A 22,362-nucleotide genomic window follows, 5' to 3' on the forward strand; every position below is an offset into this window, starting at 1 on the left:
ATGCTGAGGCAGTGTCCAGTATAGAAGAGCTACAACTCTACGCCTATAGTACACAACTATGTACTGGGGCTTTGGGGAGAAAAAAGAAGAAAAGAGGAAGATTGGCAACATATGTTAGCTCGGGGCCAATCTTCCTCAAAAAAAAACAAAAACAAAACGAACAAATGAAAAAGTGGATGAATATTAAGGCTAAAACAAGAAGTTTTGTGTTATCTTCCTTTAATTTATGCTCCAACACTCCTTAAGGGTATGAGTTTACTCTCCCCAAATATTAGTAGTACCAGTAAGTGTTTACTAAAATATTAAAAACATTCGCCAATATTGACTTACATTACTTTCCACTTCCCAAGTACCATGTTGAGTGCATCATATTTTTTATCTCATTTAATCCTTATAAATGGATTCTCTGAGGTGAAAAATATTTTCCCTATTTTCTAATTTAGGAACCTGACTGAGGCTTAGAGAAGTTAAGTCACTGCAGACAGATACCAGGAAGTGGGACAGGTGAGATGAACCTAAGACAAATATTTTTGAAAATGTTAATTATCACCCTAAGCTACCTCTTCTCCGTGATTAGAAATATTTTTGGTGAAAATGTTAAAAAACACTAAGTGTGAGAAAGCCTCTTCAACACTTCTATACTGTATAAATTATAAATATTAGATAATGTTAATGTCTTAGTTTGAGTTGTCTCGGGAACAGTCAAGAATTCAATTTCACATGGCTTACCTGAGTGGTGATCCCAGGAAATAACATCAGAAAGTGACATAGGAAGGGATAGAAACCAGTAAAAGTGTGTTATCAAGCAAGTTACGACTGTGGACTTCTGGAGCTTAATCCCAATGGAGAACTCAGGGAACCAGTGTAGGAAGTATTATGCTATACAAGGGGTAAGTCAACTGTGTTACTTATCCATCAATTCTCACTAGATGCTGGTTGAGTATATTTCCAGGGGCGTCAATTGCCCAGCAATTCTAGCCCGCAGTGCGCAGGCAGAGCAGGCTCAGGTAGCCAGAAGAAGCTCTCCACACGCTGCCTGCTCAGATTTGGGCCCCATGCACTGAAATAGCACTGTCTGAGCCAACACAATGGGACAACAGTAACCACGACATTCAATATCCATCCCTCTTTCTTACCTTGTACCTGAAGATTTTCCTGATCAACCTCTGGCAAATTACAATCTCCCTTTCCTCTAAAAGTCTGTAGCGTTTTATTTTTACCATTATCATAAAATTTACTAGTTATTCACTATTGTGCTTTGTTATAATGTGGGTACAAGTTTTAACCCTCAAAAGAAATGAAAATGACTTGAAGGTGACCTTTAAAATGACCCTTTTAATGACCCTTAAAAATCATGTATATGTCACAGATCTGGCTTTGTGTCTTGTTCTCTTTAGGCCTTCAGTGTATATTGTTTATCTGTACTTGATCCTCTTTCTCACAAATTTGTTTGGAAGCACAAGCCAAGATTTTGTTTTTGAAACCCTACATTTATTACGCTACATTGTATTGCTAGGCAATCTCATACATTTTGGGATTATGTCTATGCTGTTGCTGTAGATGGCCACTAAATGGTTTCTCACCCTGATTTCAGTTCCAAAAACTAGACTTCCATCATAGTTCAACATCTGTCCTTCAAGATCTTTAACCTCAGTAGGTTCTAATACCAGACTGCTCATTTTATCTGGACTCTACCGGATGTTTTACTCCACTCTCCACTTTTCTACACCCTTGTCTGTGCCTTGGGAAGCTGATATGTATGTACCACATCAAAGAACCTCCTTACCCTCCCACAGCTGATTGGGTTCTGCTCTCGGGGAGAATTGCCAGATCACAGTAATAGAGAAGAGAGAAGTTAGGATATCCCTTCTTCTGGGTCCTACCCTATTGGTCACCAAGGTCCAGCTGAGTCCTGCTGCCCTCCAGAGGCCCAGTTCCCTTAGCCCTTTCAATCTCTTCATTCTGAAAATGTGCTTTCTCCTCTCTTCACTTTAGGCTTTAGGCTAGGTGGAGGCCCACTGTTTCTATCCCTGATATATTGAACTGTAGAGTTATACCTACTCGCTGACCACACTTTCATAAGTGGCAAGTGGTTTCAATTCTCCTCAAATTACAAAATTTGAGTATGTCATTTCTTTCCTGAAGGAATGAAATCACCAGACTGATAAACCAACTAAAGAATATTTCTTTCTCTTCTTAATTACATTACCATCTTACCAGTCTTGAAAAAGAAACAACCATCTCAAACATGTTCCTTTCCCTATTTACTTCGTATTATTTACCAATCAATAACTGAATCACACTTACTCTGAAATAAACTAACTCCCTTCTGTTGTCCTTCATGCCACTACTTTGTAATATTTGAATTAACAAGGTAAGTTCTGTACTGTGTCTGCAAATTCCAGTTTCTTATCTTTCTAGTACATTTTCTACATTTCTAAATTATAAAATTGATCATATTCTCTTTCTCTTCAATCTTCTTTAATGATTCTTCTATTACCAAAAAAATATATTTCTGAAACACAATATTCCTTTTATATAAAAAACATTTTATTTTTCTTTTTTTCTTTCTTTCTTTTTTTTTTTTTTGTGAGGAAGATTAGCCCTGAGCCAACATCTGTTGGCAATCCTCCTCTTTCTGCTGAAGAAGCTTGGCCCTGGGCTAACATCTGTGCCCGTCTTCCTCTACTTTATATGGGACGCCGCCACAGCATGGCTTGACAAGCGGTGAGTCGGTCAGCACCTGGCATCCGAACCTGTGAACCCCCGGCCACCGAGGCAGAGCAAGTGAATTTAATCACTACACCACTGGGCTGGCCTCTAAAAAACATTTTCTGTACAACTCGGATTACTTGTACAAAATTCAGTCAATGTTGAAAAATACTGAAACTTGGTATTTATCTCAGTCTGTCTTGTTTTGTCCTTACCTTTCCTAATCACCTCAATTCTCCCTTCCGTTAGCTTATGACTCCCATGATTAGGCCATTTTTCGCTTACTTGTTTGATGATAAATGAGACTTTTATTTAAAAATGTTTATGTTAGGTCAAAATAATTGAAGTACTTAAACTCTCATATTTACTCATTTCTAATCAGTATCCTAGAGCAATAGTTCTTACTTCTGACTGTGTAATACAATCGAATGGGGAAGGTTTGTTGTTTTTGTTTGTAGAAGTTTTGAATTTATAATATAAATTCTTTTTTTTTTTTTACAGAGTTTTATTTTCAAGTATGTTAATTAAGGGGAAAAAAGATAGTACAAAGTATTAGGAAGAATGACACACCAAGAATACATAACAATTCATTTACCTAGATGTATCTAACAATATAGTTTGGAAATGTATAAAATAAAAACTTATACAATTATAAACAGAAAAAGACAAATCACAACCATGTATAAAGCAAAAACAAAGAACTACAGGGAAAAATTTATACACATCTACCAGAAACAGATGAATCAAGCTGGGCTTATTTATTTTTAATTGTGATTCCATTGCCAGAGATTTGGATTAAATAGATCAAAGATAAGACTTAATATCTGTAATTTTCACAAAGTCCTTTAGTAAACATGTCCCTCCTGGTTTGGGAATCACTGTTCTGTGACTAGTCTTTGAAAGCCCATATGCTTAAATCTGCTTATGATCTGACCAAAAAAACTCAGGAATCTCTAGAAATCTCAGTTATCAAATCAGTGAAAATAATGTTGAGATATTAAGATGGTGTCTAAAGTCCTTTCCATTGGTTTAAATTTAAAACATAGACGTGTAAATATAAAATGAAGAGGTCTGATTAGACACTCCCAAATATTGCTTGCAAATTTAACATTATGCCAATTCAAGGGTTGAGTGTTTTGTTTTGTTGTTGACTTTGGAGTGCCAATTGTATTGAGCAATAAAGAGGAAGTATAACAAATGTACAAAATGGCAACATCAAGTTCTTACTAGATTGCTGGAATCAACAAACCAGAGCTCATTTCCTGGCATGACACTTTCTACTAAGTTTTAAAAACTCCCCTTTTGTAAAAACAGAAATAATCCCACCTATTTGCAAGATTTAGGGGAGAAATGTATGTAAATCACTGGCTTAGAGTAGATAATAAAAAATGTCATTTCTCCTACAGAAATATATAATCTAGCAGGGAGCCGAAGCATAGAAATATGAGATAGTTAATCACAATGCAGTGTGGTGAGGAGTCAGTGAAGGACTTCTCAGTGTGGGTTCAGCTAGCTTCTCCTTCCTACACCTCAGGTTTTCTTATCTACCTGGGGGCGATAATCAAAAGAGGTTGACTTCAACAAAAGATTTTCCTGCTGTTTCTATGGCAACCAGATGAAAATAATCACAACGCTTGACTTCAATCCTTAATGCAATTTAGTGGGCAACATTTGTTAAGCACCCACTGCGTGCAGAGGAATGTACCGGAAGGTTATGGCAACAAGACTTTTTATTGTCCTAAGTAGAAACTGCTAGGAAAAAATAACTTTCTCTATAAATATATCATCCGAAAAATAATTTTAAAAATCTGCCCCATTATTTGCACATTAGGCTTTCTAAGTTTACCTTGATCTGTAAGCACTTCTTTGCAAACTTCTGCACGAATAAAGTTATCAAGGAAAGAGTGGAATTTGTCCTCTCTGCTGAAAATGTCACTGACTAGGTGCCCCAAGGAACTCAAGGGTGAGTTTGGAAGCATTTAACTGTTTTTCCAAATTGCTTTTTTTCCCTTTTGTTATGTTAAAGAGACGCAACCACCAACCACCCTGAAACTGACCAAGCCTCACCGCAAGAGCTGTACCATGACCTTTGCCTTATTTTTAATACTAAGATCTCTCCAGGAGGAGCTTAGGCCTCATTACCCTAACCTGCAGTGTGTGTGGAAGCGTTTTCCCACTGAGCCTGTGCAAGCAAATACCTGCTTCTTCTTTTTGAATATTCCTTCCCCATCCAAAATAAAGCTACCTGCTTCCCTTTGTTCTAGGACACCATGATTTTGGAAATGATTCCTCATGGTCTCCTATTTGCTGCAAATATACTTTACTTTGTGAGACAATTTCTACTGATGTAGAAGTACATCAGTACTTCTACTGAAGTACACCTACTTGATGTACAAGTAGGTGAACCTACTTGTTTTGGTAACAAAAATGATTTGAGCTAGTTAAGACAATAGTTGAATACTGTCATACTAATACTAGAAGATTTCTCTCTAGAATTTTCTCCTGGGAGTATAGACACATCTATTTGTCCCCTGATACAAATATAGGAAAAGGATGTTTCCCCAAAGTTTTGCCTTCTTTTGGAAGATCTTAGGATGATGAGGTTAAACAGGAAGCATGTCATTAAATAATGGCAAGCAGTAAATCAGTTATGGTGACCTTTCTCATAAAGCAGGCTAGTTAATGGCCAGCTGAAGAATGTCAAATAAAGAACACAAAACATCTTTCTTCCAACTTCTCACAGCTGTGTGTGGCCAGTCCACAGGCTAGAACAGATGCCAGGTGTCTCCCACTGACCTTCAGATCTAGTCAAAATTCTTAATAAATGATTTTGCCTTGACACCCATCTCTTTTCCAGAGTAACTTTCCACTGAGATTCATGTCACTCAGATCCATTTTACCTATATAATACTATACTCTTGCACCCATCTGCATATTGCTCAACTAACTTAAACAAGGAGACGAAATTAGTGAAATACGGTGACGTGGCATACTGATGAGTGCTTATTTAAAGCTGTGTGTGTGCTTGCATTTATTCAATTTTAAACACTATTTTTTCTTATTACATGATAAGCATAAGTTGCTTATATTAAAAAATAGAAAATACTATGAACAAAATAAGAATATTAAAGTAATCCATAATTAAATACCCTTGGATCTCAATTATTAACATCTAGGTGTATAAGTTTTTTGCATTTATTTTATTGTTAAAAATGAGATTTCACTTTTTACATAATTTATAACCTCCCTTTATATTTACTGATATATCATTGATCATCTTTGCACATTGTTATGGAGTGAATCGTGTTTCCCCCAGATTCATATGTTGGAGTTCCAACCCCCAATGTTACTATATTTGGAAATAAGTTCTTTAAAGGAGGTAATTAAAGATTAAAAATGTCATATGGGTGAGACTCTAATCTAATAGGCTAATGTCCCTTTATGAAGAGGAAGATGCACCCAGAGCTCTCTTTCTGTGCACACAGAGAAAAGTTTATGTGAGACACACCAAGATGGTGCCCTCTGCAAGCCCAAGAGAGAGTTCTCGCCAGAAATCAACAATGCTGGCACCTTGATCTTAGACTTCCAGCCCTCAGAACTGCGAGAAAATAAACTTCTGTTGTTTAAGCCACCTAGTCTGTGGTATTTTGTGATGTCAATACAAGCAGACTAATGCATACCTTAATAAATGTGTTTCCATAACATTTTAATCATGATGTCATATCTTCTGTATATCATAATTTATTTTTACATTCTTATCATTGGATATTTAAATTACTTAATTATATTTAAATCTTAATATTTATTTTCATATGAAAAATTCCTAGAAATATTTTTGAATATGAAGCAATGCACGTTTCTAAATAGTTTTGATCCACATTGGTAACTGTTAGTCCAACTTATACTTCTGTAAGCAGTGTAAGAGTGTGACCATTTCATAATATCTCCACAAGCAAAGGAATTATCGTTTTTCAAAAACTTCTGTAAATCTGGTAGCCAAAAGTATATGTGGCTTATTTTTCGTTCAATTTGAATTTTCTGATTTGTAGTGAATTGAACTTTTTATTAGCCTTTTTATGTTTCTACTTTGTGCCTTGTGTATACATGTCCTTATAGGTTTTTATTTCTTTAATTACAAGAAAAATATGCTTACAATTATCTATTTTTCTATTGCAAGAAAATTATTTGCAGAGCCAAGAGATTATTGTGGATGATATTTATTTCAGTGACATGAGAAAAGAAATTTATTTGTGACCAGTGTGGCATTGAGCGGTAGTTCAGCATAAGAGCATAGGAAATACATCGTTTTCACATCACCATTTCCTTATGTTTTTTCTTCTATCCACTGCTTCTCATAAAATTTTCACTTTCTCTGCTAATCCCTTAGGTGGTGATATTTCCAGGGCAAGCTCCTCATTTTACACATTCTTGTTAGTTAGTCAATATCCTATATCCACTTGCTGATGTGTATTCCAAATCTATAACTTCTTCTTATATCCATCTGAACCCAATTTGTCTCTTCTGATTTCTAAGAATGACCTCGCCATCCACTCAGGTTCTTATATCAACAACATGGATGTCATTTTTGACTCATTTATCTTCTTCAGTTTACATCTAATGAGCCAATACTTTGATTACTTCAACAAATATTTATTGATATGCTGCACTATATCAGACAATGTTCTAGACTCTTGGGATACAGCAGGAAACAAAGCAAACTCAGCCCCTGTTTTTTCAGAACTTATATTTAATGGTTATATGTATTAGGGTCCAGTCAGAAGACATTTAAAGCTGTGTGTACGCTTGCGTTTATTCAGTTGAACATAGAACAATTCAATTGAATTCAAATGAACATAGAAGAATTAATTTAAAGAATTATTAACTGATTTCAGGCAACTGACTATTAAGGGGTAAAGGAACCCTAAAGAATAAAAAAAATAGCAGATATAGAGAGAAACTACTCCTTCTAGGGCTGAGAACGTACCAAAGGAAGAAACCAAGTTGGAGAAGACTTCCCTCCCCTAAAGGCTGAGATTCAGAACTTACTGAGAAAGATGTGGATGTAGTCCTGCCGGATGGTAGGGAATCTGGCTGAGGTGCCACTGGCAAGGACTGGCAAGAAGGAAACTGCCTGCTAGGGAGTCACGTGCTTAGAGACCACCCACTCTAAGCACGGGGCACGGGGCATGGGGAGACATCTGGGGATGCTTCCCACTGGGTGCCACCAAGACTTGCTGAGAAGCTTTTCACTGGGTATCTGGTAAATCTTGTTGTAAGTCACCTGCTGGGGTGCGGTTGAAACTCAATGGGAGTCCCCTCACCATGCCCAGACAACCTGTGGAACTCACTAGAGGGTGAATGTCCCTGGATGTCCTGCATACCAGTGGTGGCTGTGCACTGTGGGAACAGGAACAAAAGCAAGCCAGAGCTAGAACCATTCCTCTTGCAGTGTTCTTCGTGTGCTCTTTACTGACAACGTTTAACGTTGTGCCATCTGGCAAAATAGAAATGTTTGCAGGATTCAGATTCAGTATCACAAGCAAGGCAAAGAAGGAAGGATTTGTAGATGAGGGGCAAAATAGTGGCATAGTCCACTCCTTTGATTCTAATAACGAAACAACTCCATGTTTCCAATTAACCAGATACAGCTATAATTAGCATAAGTAAAAGTCTCAAGCATTCCCCAAAATGTGAAGAAACAGAGTCCCAAGAGTCATTTTATCCATTGCTGGCTATATTAAATTACTCCTCAAATTCTGTCACAGTCCTATTGAATAGTATGTACCTAAAAACTAAATTGTAAGGTTAACTTGTGACAACTTGTATATAAATTAACAATGAATATAAGGAGATAAAAGAAGAAAATGACTAGCATATCTAAACCCATGCATAGACAAACAAAGAGAAAATAAACAAAGCTACTATATATCTCGATTCCATAATGGGTCACGAGTCTGTAACTGGTCTGTAATTGGCTTATGACTGTCTTCTTCTCTTACCATTCTATATTATCTTACTCTCACTAGGAATCTCAATTGGTTGGGATTTTACTTGTTGAAGTCACCCAAGCACTCATTCCCAAAGGGTCTTGATTGCTATTTTCTAGTTTTCTTAGTTTTTTTCTTTTAAGTACTAAAAGGCATCTCAGAGAATTCCCTGGGTTCTAGACATAGTTCTTTTTTCCCCTCATTGTATAGCATTTACCCAATTTCCCCTTGGTAATTGGGATCAATCACTCCAGCCAGTAGTATAACTCCTTTTTCTGCCTGTTGGTTTAGCGGCATCAAGATCTCAAAATGGTCAAGTGGCAGGCTCATCTTACAATTTAATGGAATCATTGTTGTGCTCCATGGTGGAAGCATTCCTCCCTTGGGGATTAAGACCTCCAAACCAGCAGAGCTCAAAGTTTTCGGGAGAGAAAATAGAAGTTATGGGAGTGCCTTATTAAGTATAACAGTGAGAGAAGCCATTTCAATGATCACCCATGTATTCTGGATCTAGGGGAGACAGCACCATAATGTGATCTCTAATTCAAAGGGTATACAGCATCCTCTAAGACAACTTCAGTTGCCTCCTAACTGGCTCCGTATCTGAGTTTTTAGTAAGCCATTACACCTTCCAATTAGACCACCTGCTTCTGAAATAAGATGTGTTATTTCCTGGGCTTGAGCCTTTGCTGCATGACATTTGCTGTGAAATGAGTTCCTTTTTCAGAAAGAAATGCTGTGCAGAATGCCATGATGATGGATAAGGAATTCATCTATGAATTTGTGGATAGTTATGCTGGCAAAAGAATTACTGACATGGCAAGCAATTCCCTATCCAGATTACGTGTCTATTTCAGGCAGGATGGGATTTTGCCCCTTTTAGCATGAATTAGATTCAATGTAATCCATCTATCACTAGGTGGCTGGCTAGTGCCCTGGGGAATGGTGCCATATCAGGAGTTCAGGATTGGTCTCTGCTCTTGGCAGATTAGGCACCCAGCAGGAACAGTTGCCAGGTTAGAATTGGTACGGGTGTGTATGTCTGCGATGTTGAGCCCATCCACAGCCTCCAACCATGCCACAAGGCCACATTGTTTTGGGACCCACTCAGAAAGTATTGGTGTTTCTGGGAAAAGAAATTGACAAGCATCCACAGAGCACACCATACTGTCTACCTGGTTGTTATGAGCCTCTTCAAAAGTGGCTGTATTTTGGGTGGCATGCACATGGGGCATGATTATCTTCACCGTCTGTGCATTAATACAGATCCATATATATACGTCTTCCATAGACTTTCTTGTCTACAGTCCTTCATTTCTGTTCCTTCCAATTTCATGGACATCCAGCCAAATTGTTAGCAGTTGATAAAGAATTAGTGTATATTTGTACTTCTGGCCATCTCTCTCAAAACAAAATGGACAACCAGATATACTGCCCAAAGTTCTGTCCATTGGGAGGACTTTCTTTCTCTACTCTACTCAGAGTTACCCCTGAGTGGAGCACTGGAACTTGCACTGTTTACACAGATGGCAATAGCATATTGTGCAGGGTCCTCTGGAAACTAGGCTCAAATTTTTTCTTCTTCAGTTAAGAACTCTCTTGAGGACTATAGATGTGGATGGACGTAGAAGAAACAACGTAAAAGAAGTTGATTTCAAATCAATCTGAGTCACAAGCAATCTGCTCATACCTTTCGTACATTTCCATAGGTCTCATATAGCATTGATGGTAGATTGCCTTTGTAAGCGACAATCTTATGGTAAGGTAGGTCGTATAACACCCAATGTATAGCACTAAGCTCAGCCTGAATGGTTAACTGATGTGCCTTGGTTAGACACTCGGTCTCTACCAACGTCCAGTAGCAAGCAGTCAAGCAACCCCGAAGCTGTTTCTCAAAAGGAGAATAGTTATCTACAAGAGAGGACAGAGATTTGTTATAAAATTCTTGATTTCTGCCCTGTGACCTCCTATTGGTGCTTGCCAGAAACTCCATGTGTTTGCCATAGACACATCAAGTATCATTGAATCTGCTGTCTTATAAAGGTCGAGCGGCAGAGCAATTTACCCTGCAACCTGGATTTCCTGCAAAGCCTTATCTTGCTCTGGTCCCACTCAAAACCAGCAGCGTTACGGATGATTTTGTAGACATGCCCGAGCAGCACACTCAATATTGTATAAGTTTCATCTAAAATTCAAAAAGACTGCCAGGCATTGTACCTCTTCTCCTACCCCCCACCCCCGGTGGTAAATAGTGCAAAGTGCAGAAATTTATGTTTAATCTTGTAGGGGAAATCTTGACTTGCCCTACATCACTGAACCCCAGAAACATCACTGAAGTGGTAGGCTCTACAGTTGTGAGGTTTCTCCCACTCTCCAATACTACTAAGGCATATAAACTATTTTCTGATTTCCTGTTTATCAGCTCTAGTCAGCATAATGTTATCAGTGCGACGTTTACAGAATGTCAAGTTACTGAAGATCTCTGTGGATGACATTCTGGTAGAAACCAGGAGAATGTATATGAATTTGAGCCTACACTATCAAGGTATTCCATTGGCCCTACAGGTCAAAACAAGCTGCGTCTGGAGGTACTGGTAGATTAGTATAGAGAAAAATACATTAGCCAGGTCAACAGCTGCAGAGCAACTGCCAGTGTCTATGCTGATTTGCTCCAGCAAAGATACTGCATTTGGAATAGTGGCTTCAATTGGAGTCAACACCTGATTAAGTTTACTATACTCTACAGACATTGTCCAAGATGCATCTTTCTTCTCAGAAGGCCAAATAGTTTAGTTAGAGGAGAATGTGATTCGGCCCTGAGCCACAGTTTGTAGACCTCTGCTTTATTGAGCTGCTTGTCAGTTTTATTCTGATCACTGGTATGTCGCTGCTGCCCTTAATGGGCGATGTGCCCACCTTGTCTTTGATGGTTAAATATTGCCACTTAGCCTATGCTATCCAGAGCCCATGATATTCGTTGAAATCAGAGAGATTATCTCAACGGTGGTATTCCAATAACCATATCTGGTTTATAAAAGAGAATAACTATCAAGAATGGAAATGCTTGATTCACTAAAGTATTTCCCCATGCCTTTGTGAAAGGAGTGTCTCCTGTGTTTCTTTGGAGGATGTATTTGGGGTGATGTGCAGGTCACACATGATAAATCCAAACGAACATTCCTATATCCTTAAGACTTTCATTCTTATAAAATTTAATTTCTATATTCTTAAGACTTTTTAATTCCCTCAACACATCAAGCCTGAGAGTTTGGGACTATTAACCTCATTTATTGTCGGCCACAAGCGAACTTAAGTTTCAGTCAGTTAGCCAAGTAAGCTGGTAGTGCCACCTCCAGCTCCATGAAGTAATACCTTTAATCTGGAATCTCTAGTAATGAGATATTAATATGATATCTCTCTGAGAAATCAATGAGATATCTGAGACGCAGAGAATAGAAAACCCTGCTCTCCAGTTTTCAGACCATGACTTTAGCTGAGAATTAAGGGACATGAGCTTGGCATTTTCTCTCTGTAAGTGCTCCAGTGAAGATTCTACAGCATTTGTAGTCACTATCACTGCCTTAACAATCAAGTGCTGCAGCCACTTGAGTCCCAAGACACTTGTTCCAGTCGGCACATTATCGCAACGAGATAGGGGGCAGTTTTATTAATGATGATTTCACTGCATGCCATGGATTACAAGAATCCCATTTTCCGTTGGAAAGAATCTGGAACTTGAGCTCAAAACCAAGACCACAACCAAACCAATACTAAAATCCCGTCTTTGAGGGTCTATCTCCTGGAACCACTCCCAGTACCGATTCTGTCCAGTCAATCAGAAATCACACTACTAACTTGAATGGGAAAAATTTAATATAAAAGATATAAAGAACATAATTTAGTACAAAGACTTATTAACTCCAAGAGAGGAATTACAACTAAGCAGTAGAGAAAACTGTATTAGTTTTCTATTGTTGCTGTAACAAATCACCGCAAACTTGACATAAAACAAAAGACCATTCGCTATGTTGTAGTTCTGTTTGTCTGAAGTCTGACCTGCGTTTTAGCCAGCTAAAATCAAGATGTCAGGAGGGCCATGTTTCTGAGTGGAGAATCTATTTCCTTGCCTTCTCCAGCTTCTAGAGGCCACTTAACGCTCTTTGCTTCATGACCCCCTTTCTTCATTTTCAAAGCCAGCCCTGGTTTAATCCTCCTTATAAAAAGGGCATTTTTCTGGCCCTTCTTCCATCATCATCTCTCTCTCTCTGACTACTGCTGGGAAAGCTCTCCATTTTTAAGCACTAATGTAATTAGTTTGCTCATACCCAGATAATCCAGGATAATCTCCCCATCTCAAAATTGATAATCTTAATCACATGTATGAATTTCTCTTTTCCATGTAAGGTAACATATTCACTGGATCCAGGGATTAGCGATGGACACCTTTGAGGGGATATTTTTCTGCCTGTCACAAGAACTCTAAAGAACCTGAGAACAGCATATATATGGAGCAGCTGCTACTTCTATGGATAAGAGAGAATACTCAACGAAGGAACAAACTTGGAAAAAGGCTTCCTCCAAGGTTGATATTTAGACTTCATTAGCGAAGGTAAGACTAGATGGAAATGGGCAGAAATAGTTCCAAATTTTGAAGTTTTCTCTGTCTAAGTGGCAAGATGAAAAATAAACACATAAATGAATAAATAACCTTAAATAATATTATATTTCCTGAAGAAAATACAAAAGTATGATCTGATAAAATGTTATTGAGAGAGGTGACTAATTTAGATTTGTTGGTAAAGAAGAAATCTCTTAAGAAAAAATCACATTAGCAGATACCTCATTGGTATTAAGAAGTTAGCCTTGCAAAGGTCTGTAGACAGAGAAATGCAAAGCCCCCCTCTCCCCGAAGAAGGGACAAATATAGCACCTTTGTGGGACACTAAGAAGAGCTGTAGGTCTGGATCTTGGTGAGTGAGGGGAAGAGTGAAGGGTATTATGATGAAGAGGTAGACAGGGGTCAGGTTCTGTAGGACTCTGTAACCCAGGAGACAATGATTAACATTTTTAGTTTTCATCGAAGTAGAATGAAAAGTAATTAACAGGTTTTGGCAAGGTAATAACATGACCTGATTTATATTTTTATAAAAATTACTCTTGTTACTTTATGGAAAATAGATTGTGTCTTATTGATTTATCTGTCTGCTCTTTGAAACGTGTTTTTTGTGGGCAGGGTACGTGCCATTATCGTCGTCGTCCTTAGCATCTGGCACATTACTTGAAACTTGGTAGGTGCTTTAGAAAGCCTTTTGAATAACTGAATAAGTGATTGAGTGAATAAATAAAATAAATAAATGAAACAAAACTGTTTCTTAATAGGGAGTTGTCAAGAGTGAGAGAGAAGTGCCAAGTGGCAGCACAAATTTGTGGAGCATTCTTCTGGGCAAGACCAACCTTCCATGGTGATGACAGGGGCAGGGAGATTCATCCAGTTAACAGGCTGCCTGTACCCTGAATGCCTGCTTGAGTGCTAAGAGTGAGCCGCTGTTTGCCTTTTCCCAATTTTGAGTTTCGTCCTGAGCATCAATGCTGATGGGGAGAGTTAAATAAAATGGATATATCACTCCATAATGCAGACTTTCATAACACTGGTTCTAACCAAAGAAAATCCTATAAGCAATCAACAGCACCAGAATATTCTCTTTCTAGAGAACAGGTTGAAGTTAGCTCGTCTCTACATAAATCATTTTCTTACCCTTCATGACCTCTCTTCTTTCCTGCAGCAGGAATTCTTCCCAAACTTTCTCCCAAGGTGGAACTATATAGAACACATACAGCTCTGCACCTAAGACTTTGTGCTGAATTTACATTTTATTAAAGCATTAGGTATGGGTCATACAGGTGAGGCAGCAAAAAGACCACCTTTGATATAGGCTCAAATATTTTATCTAGTGGTTTTGGTGTTGGCTTCAATTCTGCCTGTTTTCTCTCTTTGTTGGTTTCCTCTCCTTACTTTTTCCCTTTCTCTCTCTTCTCGTTTCCTCTATTATCATGTTCTGGCTTATCTGTTCTGTTATTCTTGAATTTACTAATTCAACTCTTACTTCTACTAGTTAACCTTTCGATTTTCATCCTCCCATGAGACTGATTCTCCCTATGATCAATATTGTCCTTCAAGAAAATCCATTATCATAGTCTCAACTCCTTTTTCTAACATTGTTCTGTACCCAAAATAAGAACGGAGGGAATGGCGCAGAATGGGCAGTATAAAATGATAGGTCCTCTTATGTGCTAAAAGTATGTTGCTGAAACGCCAGATGAGCATCCAGCCTGGTTAGAAGAACTATGAGTGTAGCAAGCAGAGTGATGAACGCGCAAATAAGAAAGAATTACAGGACTAGAATGCAATTGACTGTGAAGATAGATTTCACAGAACGTTGAACCCAAAGAGGGGAGGCAAATGGGTGGTCAGAGAGGAGAACATTGAATTTTAGTTTTGATATGGAGATTTAGAACGATGTTGAGATCTGAAGTGTGACTATACCGTTTAGTAATTGATGCAGAGTAGAATGGAGAAGTGGCGCAATGTAGTATAGGTAATTAAAGGTGCGTGGGATCAGGTGTTATTCCTTTATTCTAAGACTTTTCAACGGACTTTTGGAACAGCTAAGACATATAATAGTCATTACTATAAGTTCTATTACTTACACAAAATATTGATTTTAATAATTTCTAACAAGACTTATTACAAGAAATTAAAAGCAGACTATAAGCACTCAAAAATTGCATTCCTCTGTCTCTTTGTTTTCCTTTCTTTTAATTACAAAATGAAAACTTTGTTTACTAATATAGATTTCAGATCCATCCCAAGTCATGAAAGATCTACCCATTTGTTCACATTCTTTTCTATGTTCTTTATTAAAATTTAAAAATTTTATCCATGGAGGCCTGTGTATTCTTGGTTAAACAAATTCCTAGGCTTTTTGTAGACTTTGTGGCTATTGCAATTTTATCTTTTTGTTGTTTTAACAATAAGATTATTTATTATATTTCTGTATTGTTTAAGGCTGATGTAGATAAATCTTATTGTTTTACGAAGGTTGGTTTTACTATATTCTAAAACATATTGTCAGTTATGCATGGAGAGAAAGAGAGACACCAGGTTTAGTTAAGTTACTTTGTATCTCTGGGTCTCAGTTTCCACATCTGTAATCCAGGAATATTAATAGCACCTACTTCATAGGGCAGCAGTAAGGACTCCATAAATTACACATAGTAAGTTCTCTGAACTCTGACAGGCACTTATTAGTTGTAGAATGAATATTAGCTATTATTGCTTCATTATTTTTGCTCAATATTAACAATTTAGAGAGAGATAAATTCTGTCATTGCTGTAAAAAAACTTAACTTTATAGAATTTAAATTTTTGAAAAGTCGTGTTAAAAAGAGCAAATGACTGCATGTTGATCTCAGTTGGCCAACTGCACCTTTGAGGGCTGATGTATTATTTCAAGTGCCAACTTAATCCAGAAATACGATTCTCAATTCTACATTTATTTTTGTGATCATTTTGAGTTGCGGAAGTTAAGCAGAGTTAAAATTCTCTTTCTTTTCATCAGAAAGAAATGGTTAAAATGGGCTGAGATCCTTCCATTATTTGTAAAATCAATGGCTTATAAACCAGACACCTTTATTTTGTTTTGCAAAGGTTCACCATAAACTTATCTGTCACGTCCCTCCATTCTAACTCTCTGCAAACCTAATGTGTCATTACTTTATTAATTTTGAAGCCACATTAATGATTTCGAAATGAAATTAAGCCAATATATACCACTTATTATTGACAAGAATATAATTTTTTCTTCTTCTCCAAAATCAGAATCCTTTCACAGTAGCTTCCAGTGTTAGGCGTTAACTTGACAATCTTAAAGCACACATCACATTCTAAAAGGCCTATTGAAAAATACATTCAACCTGAAGATTTTTATAAACAACTTCACACATTTTTTTTTTTTCTTAGATAATTTCATGTCAGTGACCAGCACTCAAAACCTAGGGCAAATTAAGTATGATCCGAAAGAGTGTCAAATAGTTGGTAGCTAAAGACTTCATTACCTATATTTAAAGAAACTGCCTTGGCCTCTAAGAATGTGAGAATGAACAAAATTAGAGGATTCTGGTAATATTTTTGTACTGAAATATAGCTTAGCTACTCTTATGAGCGTATACTAGAACATGCATTACCTCCAGCATGATCATGATCATTATGCACTTCTCTGAACCTCTGTAATCCTCTAGAGCTGTTTAGAAGTGCTGAGATTTAAGGATGAAAAGGTAGAGAGAAGTGTAGACAATACTAACAATGAGAAGAGCTTTTGTGTACCAGCGTTTACAACATACAATCATCCATCTTCAAACTCTTGGAACTCAACTATTTGACATGATACTTACAATTATTCAAATAAAATCTATGCTGAAAAAATTTAATGGACAAAAAGGAATCATACTTAGGAAAAACATACTTTAAGCTAGCGAAGTATGATGAGTCTCTAATCAATTTATTAATTGAGTATGACCTGTGTGTTAAGGTAAATACTGTAGACATGGTGTGGCTAACAAATATCAACAGTAAAATAAATGTGGTATGTAGTTGAAGCTCAAGACCTATTTATCATGTGAATACTTTGCTGTCTAGTCCAATATTGAAATTTATAACAAGTACACTTGCTTTCTCTGACAATGTTTTCTTTTAGCTGATAGGTATATGCCTGGTCTTTGTCATAGTCTTTATCCAAAGCTTAATATATTGAAAAACTGAACTATACAACCTATCTATCACAGAACCATGCATCTAATAGTACCTAAACACACACTCCTTAATTTGAATTGAAATTATTTTAATAAGTACTTTTGCAACAATGTATTTTTCCTGTGATGACAATAATAAGTAAAGGAAAATACAAGTGCATAAGCATGCTAAAATAATCTTTCCCCAAATTCAAATAGCTAAACATTTATTACTTGAAAATACAGCAAGCCACATATTTTCTAGAGCAAGTATAACAGTGCTCTTAGAAACTGCAGGCTATCCACAACACAGCCTGTCCTAGTTCTTTACTAAAATAGATATTAATGGAATACGATGGTTCCTAATGGGCTATTGAACTACAGGATAGAAAGGAAGCTAGACGGGGGTGATATATGCCAATTAGCAAGTTCTTAAAGTAGCCACAGAGTGAGGCACTGGCTGTTCCAGGCATGAATCTAAGCAGCAATAAAAAAGGATTCAACTCTGAAATAAGCCACCTGAATTTCTGTCTAGTAGGAAGTTTCATGATGCTTGATAAACTTATAATTAGCATGATATATAGCAGGAAACTTTTCCATTTAAAAAAATTGAAAGAGATCCTGGACATAATTATCTTCCTAGAATTTGGCCAGAAAACCTAAACATATTTCCCAAGTGAAGAATAGAACACGACCCCTCGGGAGGGTGAAAGGAGTTTCGGTGCATCTCAAACTCTAAATTTTATGAAGCAATAAAAAATTCTCAGAGAAGAGCCAGCTAACTCCATATTTGCATATGAATTATGACCAATGATTCACTCTGAAAACAATATGAGGGTAAATTTATAATTTAGCTCAGGGTCTGCATAGCATGGTCTAAATGAATCAAACAATATATAATAAATTTCATGGACAGTTAAGTTTTAGTTCTGGTGATGTAAATTACAGGTGGGCTCCTATTACGGATAGAAATATTGTTCAGATGATAAAAACAGGGAAGTTAAAAAGTCTTATCCTGCTTTAAGTGTCTGAGCTTCAGAAGAAAGAGAAACTCAGTGGGGGAGATAAAGAGTGGTGATGGGAACAGAAAAGAACTAATTCCAGTGCCAAAAATAAAAGGAAGAATCAAAGCTAAGCCACCTGGGTGACCTATCTGAGCCATCTCAGGGTGAAATGAATCAATCCAGCTTCCAATTTGTGGCCGAGTGTAGAAATGGATCTAGAAAAATCAAAGAGGATTGCTTGGGGGAGCAGGAAGGGAGATCCCGCTGGGTGGTTGTTTGATCAAGCTTAGCTCGGCTCCATCAGATGAGAAAAATCAAACAGTTTCACTGTGTGTTGGTGGAACATTTATGGATTTTAATTTTGCCGGAATGCACATGTTCATTTTGGCTGGGAGTGGAGTCAGACAGACCATGTCTCCTAACACGTTTAATCTGTAATTATCAAACATTCAACTCCATTCCTGTCATTGATCTGAAGAGCTAGAAATTCAGAATTCATTAAGTTTAGCAAGTAAAATCAAGTAATTGGAATCACAGATACACTTGGTATGTTTGAAGACTCAGATGCATTTTCAAAGCCTAAATAAGACTGCATGAAACCATTTAATAGAAAACCAGAACAAAGCTCTTTTAATATTAGGTTTTATGACAATTTACAATCCCCCTTGTTCTCCACTTTCCTCAGGGAAAAATGATATTTCAGTACAAAATTTGCATGTCTATAAATCTTTTGAATCTTGTAAAAAATTACCTTTTAGTAAATCTGCAAGTAGACAATAATGTGCATTTCCAAAGCTTATAAGAGATAAATAGATCAAGATGATCCCATCATTCTCTGTTATTAAAAATTACAGTGAGGTATTGTTAAGGAATCTCTTTTCACTATTTTCAGTGAGCTTTTTATCTAAATATGCATATTCATAAAAAAATATATTTTTCATACTTTCCAAAAGACCTGTGAACTATTAAGTGTACAGAAGGTATATAAATTGGACGGCGAAAAAAATTTCTATCAAATTTTACGGTCGTTTAAAGTAGAAAAGTCAAAGGAAAAGAAAGGGAATACGAGTTATTTTTGAACAAAGCTATTCATCCTGATCATGTGTCCATAGGAGAGATTGTGGATTTAGGCTCTCTATAGAACAACTACTTAGCTTTCCCAGGGGGTCTCTTTGTATGTGCTTAATGGAGAAATAGCTTATATTTCTTCAGTTACACTTAACCATTCAAGAGGTTATCATGATGGGAAAAATATCAAGACAGTGAAAAAGCTGTACATATGTATATTATAATAGTGGAATTTTATTGTTGAGTTAATTTGGGAAAAATAATACTAATGGTGGTGGTATTGCCACTAGACAGTGTTTGTCTATGAATGAATATAAGGAATAAATAGATCTGCAATCAAATTCCAGCTTTGCCACTGTCTAGTTGCATAAGCTTGAGAAAGTTACTACATAGGTGAGCTTCAGTTGGCTCATCCACACAATGAAGATGTGGGATGTAAATGTAAAACCAAATGCAACGCCTTAGGCATCCTAAGCAACACTAATAGCTAATTCTGATTAATAATATTATTTTTATGCAATTACAAGAATTGATCAGTAGTGGTATATATATTAACTGAAGTATAATGCATGTGAGATATCACAGAACAGACATCCATCTTCTTATCAACTATGGTAGGACAAATGGCAATAACTAACATTGGAGACAAGAAAAAGTTCATTTCCTTTACTTGGATTTGTATTTACACAATTTTGTGGCTAGATGAGGCATTCAGAGTGCGTGTCAGTCTATGGACAGTGGCAGAGCTTTATTTAATTGATGAATGCTTACTAATTTGAAGTGCTTCATTAGAAGAACTTTTGTAAATTATTTGCAAGAACAACAGGATTGCTGAAGCATAAACTTAATGAACTAACCAACAAACAAATTGATAAGATTATTAAAAAGATGCTTATCCAAGAATTCTTCTCCACGGCACCTTTAGAAGACTTTCATGAATTTTCTCAGATTCTTGTTTGCTTGTCTTTACTTGTCAAGAGTGGCATGAGCAGGATGTAAAGAAAATGTGATTAGCATGAGTAATTTTTATATTAGTTCACATTAAAACTAATATCTTCAAAGAGCATGATAGAAACTAGTACTAGTTAGAAAGACTATTCCTGTACTCAGACTAAAATTATGTCAACCCTGTTTAACTTGTGATTTTTAGCTGACATGATGTTTTGAATTACCAGCACATGATTTCAAAAACACTTATGAACTTGGTATAGAATTTGCCAAGGTGAATGCCATGACATTACAGTTATTCAAGAACATATATTAAACCTGGACTCTGTAGCTGGCACTTTGGCAAACCTTTGCAACACAGCGATGACTAAAACATGTTCTCTTCCTCTTTGTCAAATAGAGAAGACAGACAAGGAGTCAAAAGTTATAGTACAGACCCTTCTAACATCCTGAAAGACAGTGGTTTTTGACAGCGTGTGCGTTGTCTAACGATTTGTTGATCAAAAGCAATTTCCCTGTAAGGAATTAAAGAAAAAGAACTGGTTAACACCTGAGATATTGTTCACAACAAGCACACTGAATCTCAAACCTCCTTTCCACTGCAAAACAGTAAGTAATCTGGACATTCTTCTTTGAATCTATATTTCACCTTATAATGTTTGTGAACATAACAGTACAGATGTCACAATCAATTCATTGGAATTGACATGACACATGAAGTGGTTTTGCTGTTCTGGGCTGAGTTTCCATTCATAGGACAAACTCAGATGGTGCAGTTCATCAGTGTTTACATTTTTAAAAATAAACTTCCTTTGAAGTATAACATATTTACAGAAGAGTGCACAGATCATAAGCGTTTAGCTCAGGGCACCATTACAAAATGACCACCCATTCAAACATCTCCCTGGCAGAGATATAGAATATTATCAAGTCAAAAGCCCCTATCATGCCCCTTTCCAGTCCCTTCACCCGTCTTCTTAGACATAATAATATTCTAATAAACCGATGCTTTTTTTTTAATTTCGTGTCTGTGAGATTTATCATTATTATTGAGGATAGCAGTAAAGTCGTTCATTTCCATTGCTGTAGAATAATTCATTATATTTAAATATATATATTCCAATATTTTTATTCATTCTCCTGTTGTTTGATATTTCATGTGTTTAGTGTAGGCTTATTATGAATAATGCTTATCTGAATATTATTGTATATGACTTTCAAAGGACACATACATGCATTTTCTTGGATATATGTTCAAAAGTGAAATTGCTCTGTTATAGAATTTATGCATGTCAAGTATATGCAGTAAAAATATGTTCTTGGCTTCTCTTCCACTGGTTAAATGTTGTCTTTTCATAGACACAAGGTCTAACTTTTTAAATTAAACTTTTTGTTAAATTAATAAACTATTTTTAGAGAAAATTTTTAGATTTATAGAACAGTTGAGTAGTAGAAAGTACAGAGTTCCCATTCCTGATCTAGTTTATCGTTGGCCAAGTTAGTAATATTTTCCTTCATCTTTAATGTTTTATGTGCTTTGTTTAAGAAATGTTTGCTTAGCCCCAAATCAAGAAATCTTTGTCTCCCCCAAATTCAGAATACGATCAACAATTTTGTTGTAATTTTTACCTCTAGATCTACAATCTGCATGAAGTTTTCACCGTTATGTTTTTTCCCGTTGATCTACAAGATCACTATTGCCATCAGTCAAGTACCCATATGTATATCTATTTCTGAATTCCATTATCTTTTACTTAACAATTCATCACCCCTTGTACCTTTGCACTACTGTCTTAATTACCAAGTATCTTTGTAAGCCTTGATATACAATTGTATATATATTTCAATTTTATTCT

General features: G+C 36.5%; 1 long non-coding RNA gene across 1 annotated transcript; it reads left to right on the forward strand.

Moving 5' to 3' along the window:
• Positions 1-441: 441 nt before the first annotated feature.
• Positions 442-21,111, forward strand: LOC131396595 (uncharacterized). Its single transcript, XR_009216597.1, has 3 exons — positions 442-504; positions 13,104-13,308; positions 20,907-21,111. It is a non-coding gene; the product is annotated as an uncharacterized LOC131396595 (long non-coding RNA).
• Positions 21,112-22,362: the final 1,251 nt, after the last annotated feature.

This window comes from Diceros bicornis, chromosome 33 (genome assembly GCF_020826845.1).
Source record: "Diceros bicornis minor isolate mBicDic1 chromosome 33, mDicBic1.mat.cur, whole genome shotgun sequence".
NCBI lineage: Eukaryota > Metazoa > Chordata > Mammalia > Perissodactyla > Rhinocerotidae > Diceros > Diceros bicornis.